The sequence below is a fragment of the Engystomops pustulosus genome, chromosome 3 (genome assembly GCF_040894005.1).
Source record: "Engystomops pustulosus chromosome 3, aEngPut4.maternal, whole genome shotgun sequence".
NCBI classification, from domain to species: Eukaryota; Metazoa; Chordata; class Amphibia; order Anura; family Leptodactylidae; genus Engystomops; species Engystomops pustulosus.
In genome coordinates, this window is record NC_092413.1 from 74,178,608 (window position 1) to 74,185,820 (window position 7,213).

Genomic DNA, 7,213 nt, shown 5'->3' on the forward strand with positions numbered 1-7,213 from the left:
TACATGTCCCTGAGCGGTCCGTCGCAGGCACCATGATGTCAGCTGCTTGCTGACATCATATTGTGTGCCGATGCCAGCGCACATAGTAGAATATCAGCGAGCGGCTGGCGTCACGATCCCTGCGACGGACAACACGGGGACACGGAGCCAATGCTGGCACATCGCTGTATAGAAGAGGACCTGTCGGGGAGGGGGGGGGGGTGTTTGGAAGGTGAGTACATTGTTTTTTTCTTGACTTGAGTATAAGCCGAGGTGAAGTTTGTAGCACATTTTTTGTGCTGAAAAACCCTGCTTATTATCGAGTATATACGGTATATCAATTTGGGATCCATATAACTGTTTCCTAAAAAATCATTTTATATTCAAATATTTACAGATGGAAAAATGGCAAAAATGTGGCTATTTTCCGTTACACTGTTTTTTATATTTTGATGCCTGTTCTCTGGGCATTTTGGGAGGTGATGATGCCTAACATGTGTATGATTTTTACTGTTTATTTTTGCATTCACACGTGGCATTTTGGTTCCGTTTTGAAACACAATCTAAAGCCACTATGACTAAGGATTAGTTCCGAAACGCGTCAATGGCCGTCCCTATCTCCCTCGCCCATGTGCACATGGCTTTTTAATCGTGTGATTAAAAGTTAGTTTTTAATGTTTCTGAATTTTTTCTATAACCACATTTTTGCATCTACGCTGGAGTCCTCAAATCCTTTTTTTTACATAAGATTGCATTTGTGTCACAAGCCATGCACTAACATGCATCGGGAGGAAGATGGGGAACTCCGGCGGACCTGATCGGGGAAGCGACACATGCATGAACTTGGGCGCATGATCCTCATGAATCACGAAAGATGTGGATTCCGGCGGACAACTCACCTCGGGGATCGCGCAGGGACCAGGTAAGTAAATGTGCCCCAATGTGTTGGAAAAAAAATGTTACCAAATCACGAGTGGAGCCTTTGAATTGCGTTTCCAAACATAACTAAAATGCCACTTGTGAATGTGGCCTCAGGTACCACAAACCTTTATCCCAGAGAATTTGTAAACTTTTTATCATGTGTAATAGAGGGCATATTAACCCCTTGCTACTGATGGGCTTTTTCCATTTTCTGTTTATCGATCCCCACTTTCAAAAATCAATAACTTTTTATTTTTCCGTGTACAGAGCTGTGTGAGGGCTTGTTTTCTGTGTAACAAATTGTACTTCCTAGTGATGGTATTTTATATATTCCGTGTACATGGAAGTGGAAATACAATTCAAAATGCGATAAAATTGACAAGAAACCGCATTTGCGCCATTTTCTTGTGGGCTCTTTTTTACGTCTTTCACTGTATACTGCCAAATGGGATCCATAATATATTCTTTGGTTCCATACAAACACAGGGATACCAAATATATATAGGTTTTATTAGGTGTTTATGGATTTTACCAAAAATGTAAACTTTTTGTACCCCAAAAAAATTATTACCTTTAACATATTCTGACTCCGGGAACTTTTTCATACTTAGGAGTACAAAGTCGGCTAAGGTGTCATTTTTTATGGCACGGGCTGACATTTTTATTGCTACCATTTTGCGATGTTTAGATCAGTTTTTATTACATTTATAATGTGTTGGGAAAGGGCAAAAAAGTGGAGATTCAGACATTTGAGCACATTTTTCCGTTAAGGGGTTCACCATCGGGAATAAATGTTTCTACATTTTTATAGATTGGGAATTTTGGGACGCAGTGATACATAATATGTTGTGTTTTTTTTTAACTTTTTTTCCACTTTTTTATTATTTATTGTTTTATATGTGTTAGGGGCTGGAACCTAGTTAAATACTACAGCACGACTGTCAGCATAGGCTGATACACATCTTCATTAGGTCCCTGGCTTCCCGGACTTGAAGACGGCACCCCACGATCACTTTGTGGGGTGCCGGGAGGAGAGGGAGGGAGCCCCCTACCTCCGCAGTTATGTAGATCCTGCAGACAGTGCATTGATAGTCTAACAGAAGATGTAAAAACGGATACTAACGGACAGAATTGTATGTCCATTAAATCAATAAGAAAAAAAGATCCGTTATTTATCAATTTTTAACAAGTTAACGGCACAGTTTTTTTCATTTTTCACTCCCCACCTTCAGAAAACTATAACTTTTTCATTTTTTCGGTCTACAGAGGTTGCACTTTTTAGTGATGGTATTGATTATTCCAGGCCTTGTACTTGGAAGAGTGAAAAAAAATTCCAAATGAGGTGAAGTCGGTGAAAGAACTTATTTGCAACATTTTCTTGTGGCCTCGGTTTTTACAGCTTTAACAATGCGCTCCAAATAACACCTTTAAGCCCCTTCTACACTGGCGTTTTTCACGCGCGAGTTCTGCGCGTGCATTTGACGCGCAGAACTTGCATTGCACTCTGTCCCATTGTATTCAATGGGTCTTTCTTCATTAGCGTTTGCGTTCGCAGCATGCTCTATTTTTGCGATTCACGCGCGTTTTTCACGCCCCATTCAAGTCTATGGAGATGCATCAAGAACGCATTGCACTCGCAATCATTGCAAGTCCAATGCGAGTGCAATGCGTTTTAAACGTAAGGGTTGCTAGGTGACCATAATAACAGTATTTCCCCTGCTCGCGAACGATCATTTAATTAAAAAAACACAATGAAGAACAGTGAAGAATAGAATAAAAACAGTGAACACAGTGAACACAGGATCATTTAAGAGAAAAACACAGTGCAGAACACAGTGCAGAATAGATTACAGATGTTCGGCACATCTGCTTACTTGTCGGGAGATACGCGCGGAACGGTGCGAACAAAATAGCATGTGAAGAACAATGTATATGTGTGAAGAACACATTGCAGATGTATTTAAACATCTGCAATTTGTTCTTCACACACATATATATTGTTCTTCACATGCTATTTTGTTCGCACCGTTCCGCGCGTATGTCCCGACAAGTAAACAGATGTGCCGAACATCTGTAATCTATTCTGCACTGTGTTCTGCACTGTGTTTTTCTCTTAAATGATCCTGTGTTCACTGTTTTTATTCTATTCTTCACTGTTCTTCACATCTGCTTACTTGTCGGGAGATAATATACACGGGGAACAGTGAAGAATAGATCGCAGATGTTTGCAACTTATCAGAAGACATTATTTTTCAATTAAATAACCCATTTTAATCCCAAACCATGGTCCCTTTGAAAAATGCTCGATTCTCCCATTGACTCGCGCGTGAAAAATGCGCCGAAAACGCAAAAAAAACGCTAACAACACGCGTGTGAAAAACGCAAAAACGCTAATTACTCCAAGGAAAAATGGAACAAAAACGCAGCCAAAAACGTCAGTTTTTCACGCATTGCACCCTGACGTGAAACGCAACGCTAGTGTGGAAGAGGCCTTACTTTATTCTTTGGTTCATTGCGATCACGGGGATACTAAATTTATAAAGGTTTTATTGTGTTTAACAAAATGTAACCCTTTAATTCAAAAAAATGTAAAAACATTTTTAAAAAATTAACCCATGTGAATGAAAAAACTAATTTGTTTTACCATCTTCTGACACTAATAACTTTTTCATACTTTGGTGTTTCTGGAGCTGTGTAAGGAGTCATTTTTTGCAAGATGAACTGACGTTTTCATTGCTACCATTTTTAAGGACTTTTGATGACATTTTGTAAATTTTTTATATTTTGCAAAATGGCAAAGAAGTGGCATTTTGGACATTTGGGTGCTATTTCCTTTGCAGGGTTCAACACTGGGAATAACCATACATAACCAGACATCTTGGGACATGGTGATACCTTACATATTTATGATGTAACATGTTTATTTTTATATCAGTTCTATTTTATTAATTCATTTTTATTTTTTTAACTTTTGTTTTTTTTTACTATTTTTTTTAATCCCGCCCTAGGGTACTTTAAAGGAAACCTACTATCTATCTAATAAGGTAGATCCGATGGCAGGTTCCTTTACTATAAACAAGCCATATCCTGTTTCAAACTAAATCTTTACTGTCTTAAAACTTTTACCCCCCCAAGCAATGACGTAAGCCGGTTGTCACTGGTGCCTCCGTGATCCATGCTGCGTATTGCGGGTACACCCGTGCTCCGCACTGCGGTGTTTTTCTCCCGGCCACACGCCTCCTCCAACTAAGCCGCGCTGACTTCCCCAGACTTAAAGGGCCTGCCACCTCCTAATTGGCGCGGCTAATCCGGCGCGAGCTTCACTCTTGGCCAGATCTTCAAGTCATTTCCCATATAGTGAAGGCTCTCCTGTGTTTCCTAGTGTTCCAGCGTTCCCAGGTTTCCTCCGTGTGTCTGTACTCCAGTGTTCCTCCGAGTTCCCGTGTTCCTGTGGTTGTCCCCTGTTCCTGTGGCGGTTCCAGATTCCTGTGGAGGGCCTGTATTCCAGTGGCGGTCCTGTATTCCAGTGGCGGTCCTGTACTCCTGTGGCGGACCTTTACTCCTGTGGCGGACCTGTACTCCTGTGCCATCGAGCCAAGGTCCTGCCATCCAGCCGAGGTCCAGCCATCCAGCCGAGGTCCTGCCATCCAGTCGAGGTCCTGCCATCTTGCCGAGGTCCTGCCATCTTGCCCTCTGTTCCTGTGTCAAGCTTTGGTGATTTGTCCCTAAGGTTCCTGTTACCTGCTTCCCTACCTTTGGCTGCAACCGCGGGCTTGGTCGCACCCGTGGAACAACCTGGTGGTATGTGTCCCTGGTTTATCAATGCTTTATTTTGATGGTACATTTTCTCACAGGGGCATCATGGCAAATGCGAGTACAAACTTTTTTTTTTGCAAGTTTGCAAAAAGGGTGTGGACTCTTGTTGAAGTAGGGAGAAATTTGTCAAAAGATTTGCATATATATAGGGCGGTGTATTGTAAAAAAAAGGGGCACTTGGCGAAAAAGAAGGGGAGACACTGGGCAACAAAAAGGGGGCACTTGGGTTTATATATGGACTGTTGGGTTTATGTATGAACTGTTTACATAACAATCTCCCTTGGGACGTTTAGGAGTTCCATGTTAAAAGGCAGAGGTATTATTAGTTATATTGATTATGAAAGGGGGGCCCCATAAGGAATTTTGCTCCAGGGCCGAGAGGACTCCAGTTACACCACTAGGTCTATGTACAAATTCTACTTATGTTCAGCTTTTTTATTGAAGAAGGACTAAGCACATTATTTTCTGCTTGGGCCACGTTTTTCGACATCAAAATAAATTGTATGCCTTTGTTATTTAAAAAAATTACACTTAATATCCAAATTATATTGATGATGTGCTGTTGCAATATGACAGGTTACTGCTTTCAGAAAATATATGGCTTAATATGGCTTAACATAATGCTTTATGTTATATGGGGCTTAGTATAATTCTCTATGTACAGGTATATCAAAAATGTAAAAAAATTGCTTTGGCAGCTGGAGCTGAAAAAATTCTGTCAGATACTTTCATTGCCTTGGCCATATGTTATAGACGCAGAGGTGTGCCATTTTTAAACAGAACTTTTTATTGTATTAAAATTTGGATACATTTCCTTACTGACTTGTAGGGTGTACGTAGTTGTATTACATAATGCTGAAAAAAAATACTATTTTTCTTTATTTTTTGTGCCATGTTGTACAAATGTTGTAAAGTAAAAAGTGCAATTCCATAATTTACCACTTTTCTTTATTACTTTTCATACTTGGTAATGTATTTTTTGTGTGTAGGATCATTGCATATGTAGTCGCAATCGGCCATTTACACCTTGATTTATAGGTTGGATTATAGGATAAGATGCCGAGAAGCTCAGAGAATCAAAACACGAGAAACACTCTCTGGGGTCTATCAAAATGATTTGAATTTATTAAAAACAAAAATGCATACAGGCAGTCCCCGGGTTACATACAAGATAGGGTCTGGAGGTTTGTTCTTAAGTTGAATTTGTATGTAAGTCGAAACTGTATATTTTATAATGGAAGTTCTAGACAATTTTTTTTCTTTTGCCCCAGTGACAATTGGAGTTTCAAAATTTTTGGTGTAATTGGACCAAGGATTATCAATAAAAGCTTCATTACAGACACCTTACAGCTGATCATTGCAGTCTGGGACTATAGTAAAGCATCCAGAGACTTCACCAGAGGTCACATGGGGCAGAGGGGTCCGTCTGTAACTATGGGTTGTCTGTAAGTCGGATGTCCTTAAGTAGGGGACCGCCTGTACTTAGAAAAAGATATCTGGCTTATAGGTCAGTGCCTCCATTTATTGGGAAAACTCCACCTTTGTTATTCAAGACATAATTAGTATTAATAATGAGTGAGACAAGAATTTGATTGTTTCGCATTCTTTTCTAGTGTAAAGTAGAAATAGGTCTGTAATTAAGATTGTAGACTGCAATTCTAGCAGTTTTTACTGAGACCAACAATTTTGTCCTAATTTTAAAATAATAATTTCCTCACGCACAGATATTGTGACAATGCCAAAGAGCTATAAATCAAAATTGTCTTGAAAATGGAAAAGTACCACCTTACTTTATGGAAGCTATATCAATCCCTAGCAGCCGATAAGATGCATGCAACATATTTTGTAATAATGGTTATGATAATGTTTGGAGAAGGGCAAAATATGATCTGGACAATCATGTACTAATGACTCTTGGTTAAATATCGGAGTTGATTAATAGAGAAGGTACCGAATAAGACCAGCTTCAACCTTGACAAGTAGGAAAACCTTGCATCATATCAATATATTGCTCAGAGGCCCGTCCCTAGAAGTGGGTGCGATCTGTGAAACTGGACTGTGCGGTCCACAGTTCTTGGACCGATCTTGGTGTGAAGCCGCCCCAAGCGGGGTGCTATACGGCAGGCCTTTTACACACAGAGTAGGGAAACTGTTGCTGACCCCTTAATGACCTGGCCCTTTTTTTTTTTCATTTCCATTTTTGACTACCCACATTCAAAACACATTAAAAAATCTATAACTTTTTTAAATTTTACACGTGTAGAGCTGTTTGATGGCTTGTTTTCTGTGTAATAAATTGCACTTCATAGTGATGGTATTGAATATTCCATGCTGTGTACTGGGAAGAAAAATTCCAAATGCTGTGAAAATGGTGAAAAACGCACTTGCATTGTTTTTTTGTGGGCTTGGATTTTACGGCTTTTACTATGCGCCCCAAATAACATGTCTACGTTATTCTTTGGGGAGGTTCGATCAAGGGGATACCAAATTTGTATAG